The sequence below is a fragment of the Gopherus flavomarginatus genome, chromosome 21 (assembly GCF_025201925.1).
Source record: "Gopherus flavomarginatus isolate rGopFla2 chromosome 21, rGopFla2.mat.asm, whole genome shotgun sequence".
Taxonomy (NCBI): domain Eukaryota; kingdom Metazoa; phylum Chordata; order Testudines; family Testudinidae; genus Gopherus; species Gopherus flavomarginatus.
In genome coordinates this window covers 23774334-23781947 of record NC_066637.1, presented here as the reverse complement: position 1 = coordinate 23781947, position 7614 = coordinate 23774334, and the positions used below count along the sequence as shown (strand labels likewise).

Sequence of the window (7614 nt, the reverse complement as noted above, 5' to 3'; positions counted from 1 at the left end):
TGTATCTTTTGAATAGCAGTAATGCAACTATAACTTTGTAACTCAATTAAATTAAATAAAATGTAAGCTAATCAATTAAATTTTCATCAAATTATCCAAATAATATTATTAGTACACCCTAAATCAGGCTACATGGGACAGAGAGTCGGAGTGCAGAGGGATGAAGGCACTGGCTCTGGGGGTGCAGACTCTGGGGTGGGGTTAGAATGAGACATTCAGGGTGCAGTAGAGAACTCAGGGTTAGGATAGAGAATTGGGCTGTGAATGCTCTGGAATGAGGCCAGGAAAGAGAAAATTGAGATGCAAGAAAGAAATCAAGCTAGAGCAAAAAGCAGAGAAGAAATGTGCGATTTGAGCTGCAAAGGAAAAAAAAAACCTCTGCCTGTCCCGTCTCACCAAAGCATCTAAGAACCAGATGAGAGACATCTCTCCCCCACTGCAACAACAATTCCAGTTGACCTGGACTGAGAAAGGATATCTTCTCTTTTGCAGCACTAGCAGACCTGGACTGAGTCATGAACACCTCATCCCCTCCCCTGACCCCCTCCAATCTGGTGTTCCTGGCCTGGGACACAGGAGAGGCTCCTCTCTTCTCCATTTGGGACATGGCAGGATGAGAGAAGTGACAGGGCTTTATGGGAAATAATTATTTGCCTGATTCATGTGCAAGTCCTAGTCCTTGTTAACCCAAACAAACCGTTTATCCTGCATGCTGATGCCAGTTTGGAGGGTCTGGGAGCAGTCCCATACCAGGAAGTGGAAGGAAATGTAAATCTGTAGGCTTTGCCAGCTGAGGACTGTCTGATAGCGAAACTCACTATCCCATCCACCAGCAGCAGTTCTTGGTCTTGAAATGGGCCATCACTGAGAAATTTGGAGACTACTTGTGTGATGCTCAGTTTCAGGTGTGGACAGAGAACAATCCACTGACTTATGTGTTAACAAGGGCTAAGCTGGATGCTACAAGGCAGAGATGGGTGGCTACTTTTGCTAGCCATAACTTCGCATTCAATACCAATGAGTTGGTATAATAGGGAATGTGATTTATCAGGACCACCAATTCTTGGCTGCGGGGAGGATGTAAGCTGGGTGAGAATGAACTCTACCCTGACATCTGTTGGTGATCTGTTGTAAAGGCCTTGTGTTGCTGATGTGCATGGTCACACCCACCCCGCATTGCATGATGGGGGTGCTTATACAAAGGGTCATTTTGGCTGCTATAGGATCCCCAATCTCTTTCTTATTAGGGCAGGGGTAATAAAGTGCAGTTATTCCGGTGATATAAATCAAGGACAGTAGAACGGTACTTAGCAGTTCATGATTTCGGGACTCACTCAAACCTACATGAATCTCGTTAGGCAAGGGACATGGGTTCCAAAGCATAGTGAAATAAAAAAGATTTGAAAAGAAATGTTGTATTTAGGATTATGGTTTTTTTGTTAAAGTTTTAAATGCAAACTTTAAGTTCATGTATCTCTCTAGTTTAAAACTAGAGTTTTTATAGTTGTACTACATATTTGCGTCTATGCTATAAATAAAAAGTCATTAAGGGCTAAATGCTTTTTTGAGACATACATAAGCTGCTAGTTTGGATCTCATTTTCTCACTGAAAGTTGTAAACAACTTCATAGTTGGGTAAAATGCTCCTTAAGGCTCAGACAGCAAGGAAATTTTGCAGATTGCAACCTGGGATATCAGCTGTGGGACACAACTTTTGTGACACACTAATTACCTCTGCAAACAAATTCTTAGTCACAGGACAGCAGGCAGGTTTATGCAAATTCTGGACTCTGGCACCAGAGCTGGGGTTGGCAGTGGGGGGGCCCAACTTTTGTGGCACATGCAACACCTCTGCAACACCAACCTTTGCTACCTCACTCCATAACACCACACACACAGCAACCTGTTACCTCTCAGGAATCAAAACATACCCTGAAAGAGATCGAATGGCATAAGCTTAAGGCAAACGACTGCAACACTAACAACAACTCAAAGAGATTAAAAAATGCCTCTGCCTTTACACACCAGCAACAGCAACAAGGAAACCAGCAACCACAAGCACAGGCCAGCAAAAACCAAACAAACATCCATTTTTACCTCAACAAACTTTGGGTCTTTGGAACCCAGACCCCTTAATGGGTGAGTACTTTTCAGGCGAGGGTGAAGCTTTCAGGCCTCAAATGCCAGGTACAGTTACTCTCTCCTTGATCCAGAATGAACAGGAAAATACACTGCATTACTTCTGCCCCAATAACAAGGAGACTGGGGATCCCACAGCAGCTGAAATGACCATTTGGACAAGCACTCCCATCATGCAATCTGGGGTGGGTGGAACCATGCAAATGACATCAGCCTCAAAAGGCCTTTACAACAGATCACCAACAGATGGCAGGGTAGAGTTCATAGCGACCCTGCTTAAACTAGATTGTGGAAAAGATTAAAAACACTGAACGTTCAAACTCACCAAATGCGGGTCAATCCATCCTCATCGTCCTATCCGCTCATTATACTCCACACCTGAACTTAGCCCTCACATGGACAACACACCCTCCTAACTCAGTGTCTGTACGTTAACCTTTTATCCCCAGTCGGGGCTATTGCACATTATGTATTCCTTATGCCACCCGATCTTAAACTGAACTTCGCACCCCCTGGGTAATCTGTACGTTGTTCCCTGATCATCAGAAACTTCTGCGCCTAAACACTGTACTGTACCCTTTTTTTTTCCTTTGAACGTCATCTTAATAAAATGTTGACATTTGTTCGAGATCCTGGCTCCTCTTCCTTTGCAAGGCATGTGCGTTTGCTCCAGGTTTTAGTCTGCTAAGACAGCGAGGGGGGCCGATTGAGCCAGAGGCGCTTGCCTGCTGCAGACACGGATCCAAGGCTGAACCTCGTCCCCCACCAGCTGAAGGCTGAACTGAAAACAGTTTAAGAAGTGCTCCTGTCTCCGGCACTCAGCTACCCAGCTCCCAGTGGGGTCCAAACCCCAAAGAGATCCCTTTTACCCTGCAGACGCTGTAAAATCCTGTGACCAGGGCAGCTGCATAGCAGCCTGCGCATCTGCCTGCCAGCGCGAGAGTGCGTAAGGCACTAATCCAGATAGTGCCAGCTGGGTGGCAGGGTTGTAAAGAGCCAGCAGAGTGCCGCAGTGGAAGCGTGCTGGCCCCATAACCCAGAGGTTGATGGATCGAAACCATCCTCTGCTATGTGTGTGTTTGTTTCTTTTCCCTCTGGGCCTTCCAGCAAGGCGGTGACCAGCAGAGCGGCAAGAGGTGGCTGAGGCGGCGGCCTGCCAGGGAGCTCCCTGGCACCTCTGGCTGCCTGGGCTGAAGGCAAGAGGGAGGTCTGGGTGTGGCAAGGGCCTCCTGTCCCAGAATGAGGCTGCAGTGCTTCCTGGTCCCCTTTTCCCACCCACCCTGGTGGGCTGCGGGAGAACACGAGGGAGGCTCTCGGGGCGCTAGGCAGTGCTGTGTGTCTGTCAGGGGAAAGAGCTGAGGCTACCGACTCGACCTGCCATCGGCTCGTGTGGCTCTGCGTGCCGTCAGCCGGGGCGGGCCAGGCTGTGCACGTGACTCAGGCTTGGGCAGCATGGCTGCTCTTTCCTGACGAGGCATGAGGCAGGCCAAGAGCTTTGCACAGCCTACAGGAAAGTGGGAGGGAGGCATCTTTGAGCAGGCATGTCTGGTCCCCTTCTCCCTTGCCGCTTTGGCGGAGGCGGGAAGGCAGCAAAATGTTCCCGGCTGAAAGATTTTGTGCTCGGCCTCGAGGATTAAGCCTGAGCCTCCGGCACCGCTGCTGGGAAATGGGTTTCTGAATGGCATCCAGCATGCCTTTGGGCCACCAGCTGAAAGCACTGAGGCCAAGAGGCAGCAAAATAAGACTTTGGAGGCTCCGGGGAAGCAAGGAAGTAGCACGGGGTCATCGCCATCCCTGGGTGGGCTTGAACCACCATCCTTTCGGTTAACAGCCGAATGCGCTGACCCATTGCGCCACAGAGACATGGATGGGCAAGGCTGTATGGAGCACAAAAGTTGGGAATCAGCTCAGGCTACGTCTACACTACAGCATAAAATCGAAATTACTAAAACCGGTTTTATAAAACTGATATTATAAAATCGATTTTATGCGTCCACACTAGGGCACATTAATTCGGTGGTGTGCGTCCATGGTCGTAGTCTACCATCGATTTCCGAAGCAGTGCATTCTGGGTAGCTACATTGAAGGAATGAGACCAATAACTTCGATTTCCGTCCACACTAAACCTAAATCGATATAGTAATATCGATTTTAGGGTTACTCCTCTCGTTGGGGAGGAGTACAGAAATCGATTTTAAGAGCCCTTAAAATCGATTTAAAGTGCCTTGTAGTGTGGACGGGTACAGAGTTAAATCGATTTAACTGTGTAGTGTGGACCAGGCCTCAGGTACGCTCTAGCATATGCATGCAGCTCTTAGACAAGCAACAGCAAGGAACTGGACTGGCATGCAGTGAAAGTTCTGTGGGAAGGAACTGAAAAGAACACGGGGGCTGCGGTTCAGCGCTTGCATACACTTTCTTTGGCCTGTTTTACTGGAAGAGTTAGCAGGGCAAAATTCTTAGTCACAGGTCAGCGGGTGGGTTTAGGCAAATTCTGGCCTCTGGGACCAGAGATGAGGTGGAGGAGGGGAGCCAGGCCCCCACAACTTTTGTGGCACATGCACCACCTCTGCAATCAACCTTTGCTACCTCACTCCCTAGCACCACACACAGAGCAGCCTTTTACCTCTCAGTACCAAAACGCACCCTGAAAGAGATCGAATAGCATAAGCTTAAGGCAAACGACTGCAGCACTAACAACAACAAAGAGATCGAATGGTAAAACCCTAACCCTAAGGCAGTGGGGCTCCTCATGGCTTTTTGTTCCACGCTTTGATCTCACCCACCATGTATCAAGTGTGAGTTTCTCAGGCACTAGAATAGCCTTAACATGGAGTCTTAGGCCACGTCCAGACTAGGGTATTAAAATCGATTTTAGATACGCAACTTCAGCTACGTGAATCGAATTTCTAAAATCGAGGTACTCACCCATCTGTACGGCGCGGCATCGATGTCCGCGGCTCTCCGTGTCGATTCCGGAACTCCGTTCGGGTTGATGCAGTTCCGGAATCGATGTAAGCGCGCTCGGGGATCGATACATCGCGTCCAGACTAGACGCGATATATCGATCCCCGAGCAATCGATTTTAACCCACCGATGCCGCGGGTTAGTCTGGACGTGGGCTTAGATGTTCTCCTTAGGCCTCCTGACATTATCTTACCACTCAAGTGTAGTAGAAGCTGCAAACTCTGTATGTCCTTTAGAGCTAACCCTACGAAAACATCCAGGATTCCTTGCTTATGCTTAGAAAGTGTGTGGTCTCCCTGAAGTCCAACCAGCATCCAGGGTGGGGACAACAGTTTCTTCCTGACAGGGATTTTTATTCCACTCCCCCAGAGTTCAAGCTGATGGGGGCAAGTGTTTGTGCAGGTCTTTGCCTCGTCGTGGGTGTGTGAGGGGGAGCAATCAACCAGGTCTTTTGTCCATGGATGATCCACAGTGGCTTGCCTGATGTCTCGGTCAGGGCCTTCTCTTGTTGGAAAGGAGATGACGCCTCTTCTGGTAAACTAGCATTTCACACTTAATAATGCTTCTCTCCTGACTGGTGGCAGGGTGGCGGTAAGGGGGTTTACAGCTTTAGTGCCAATGCTTATATATCACCTTACAACATGGGCTACGGCTATTATCGGTGAGAAGAATGCATGCAGCAACTCACGAGCTTGTCATAAACTCTAAATACTAAACACATTTTTATAAATCTAAGGCCTGTTTTAACCACAGTAACAAACAGGTGAGAAACACTAGGTTCCAGCCATGTATTTGTCACTTTTCAGTAACGCCTGGGGGCCTTGGTATGAGCTGGCACCTGGTCTGCCAATGTCAGAAAAGTATCTTCCCTCTCTTGTCTCCAGGTGTCTGTACTGGGAGCAGTACTGTTCAACTTATTCATAAATGATCTGGGGAAAGGGGTAAACAGTGAGGTGGCAAAATTTGCAGATGATACAAAATTGCTCAAGATAGTTAAGTCTCAGGCAGACTGCGAAGAGCCATAAAGAGATCTCACAAAACTGGGTGACGGGACAACCAAATGGCACATGAACATCGGTGCTGTTAAGTGCAAAGTAATACACATTGGAAAACATAATCCCAACTATCCCTATAAAACGATGGGGTCTAAATTAGCTGTTACCACTCGAGAAAGAGATCTGGGAGTCATTGTGGAGAGTTCTCTGAAAACATCCACTCAATATGCAGCCGAGTGTTGGGAATCATTAAGAAAGGGATAGGTAAGAAGACTGAAAATATCATATCGCTTCAATAACAATCCATGGTACGCCCACATCTTGAATACTGCGTGCTGATGCCGTCGCCCCAATCTCAAAAAAGATCTATTGGAATGGGAAAGATTCAGAAAAGGACAAGAAAGATGATGAGGGGATATGGACCAGCTTCCGTCTAAGAAGAGATTCATAAGATTGGGACTTTTCATCTTGGAAAAGAGACCACTAAAGGGGGATAAGACGGAGGTCTATAAAACCATGACCGGTGTGGAGAAAGTAAATAAGAAAGAAAAGAAAAGCTGTGGCTCTTCGGCGGCAGCTCAACCACACTGCTTCTTCTGCGGCAGTTCGGCGGCGAGTCCTCCCTCCCTTCCTCTTTGGCAGACATTTGGTGGCAGCTCAAAGACTAAGACAGGGAATGGGGGACCCGCCACCGAATTTCCACAAAAGACCCAGATGTGCTGCCCCGATACCGTACAGGCCGCCTCTTTGAACTGGCTGCTCCAAGCACCTGCTTGCTACGCTGGTGCCTGGAGCCAGCCCTGCTCCTGTGACAAGCAGGGGCTGGTGCAGAGCGTGGCAGGGCAGGGAGATGACATCTCCTCTAATAGCGGGGTACTTTCACAGCAAGGGCAGCACCTCCCCACAGTAGCACAGACCCACCTACTCCTTCTGCTTTCTCCTGACACCAGCACCACCCTTCCCGGCACCGCCTCATGGCAGCATCTGCTTCCAGACTCGCACCAGAAATGGGAAGTCTGGGCCGGGCCTGGCAGCAGCTGTCAGGAAATGGAAGCAGGAGACACGACCACTCCCATTGTGCTGTGGGGCCCATCCTGGCTGGTGGAAGATGGAGGCAGTGGACACTGCCACTACCATGGTGCCGTAGGGTTTTCAGGTGGGGTGCCCCCCCTAGGGTTGGGTTCCAGGAGAGGTTTGGCATCTTAAGGGATTGATGGGGGGTTGCTTGGAGGAGGTTTGAAGACCAACAGCAAAGGGGAAGTTGGACAGTTGCCAGAAAACCAGGGAGACAAGGCAGGTGAGGTGATACCTGTTACTGGACCAGCTTTGGAGTCACACAGGGTCTTCTTCGTGCAGGGGAAAGGTGCTCAGAGCATCAAAGTTCAGTAGAAGGTGCAATGCTCTGCCCCAAACACCAGACATTCCCCTACTTCCTGGAACAGGGGGGCTGTCCCCACTGTCCTGTAAACAGCCCCACCATGTAACCCAGAGGTGGCTGCATCTTAGCACCAAG

The 7614-nt window shown here is 48.9% G+C and overlaps 1 non-coding gene across 1 annotated transcript; it reads right to left on the bottom strand.

The window, feature by feature from the left end:
- Nucleotides 1-3928: 3928 nt before the first annotated feature.
- TRNAN-GUU (transfer RNA asparagine (anticodon GUU)) lies at nt 3929-4002 on the bottom strand. The gene has a single exon. It is a non-coding gene; the product is annotated as a tRNA-Asn (tRNA).
- Between the last annotated feature and the right edge of the window lie 3612 nt (nt 4003-7614).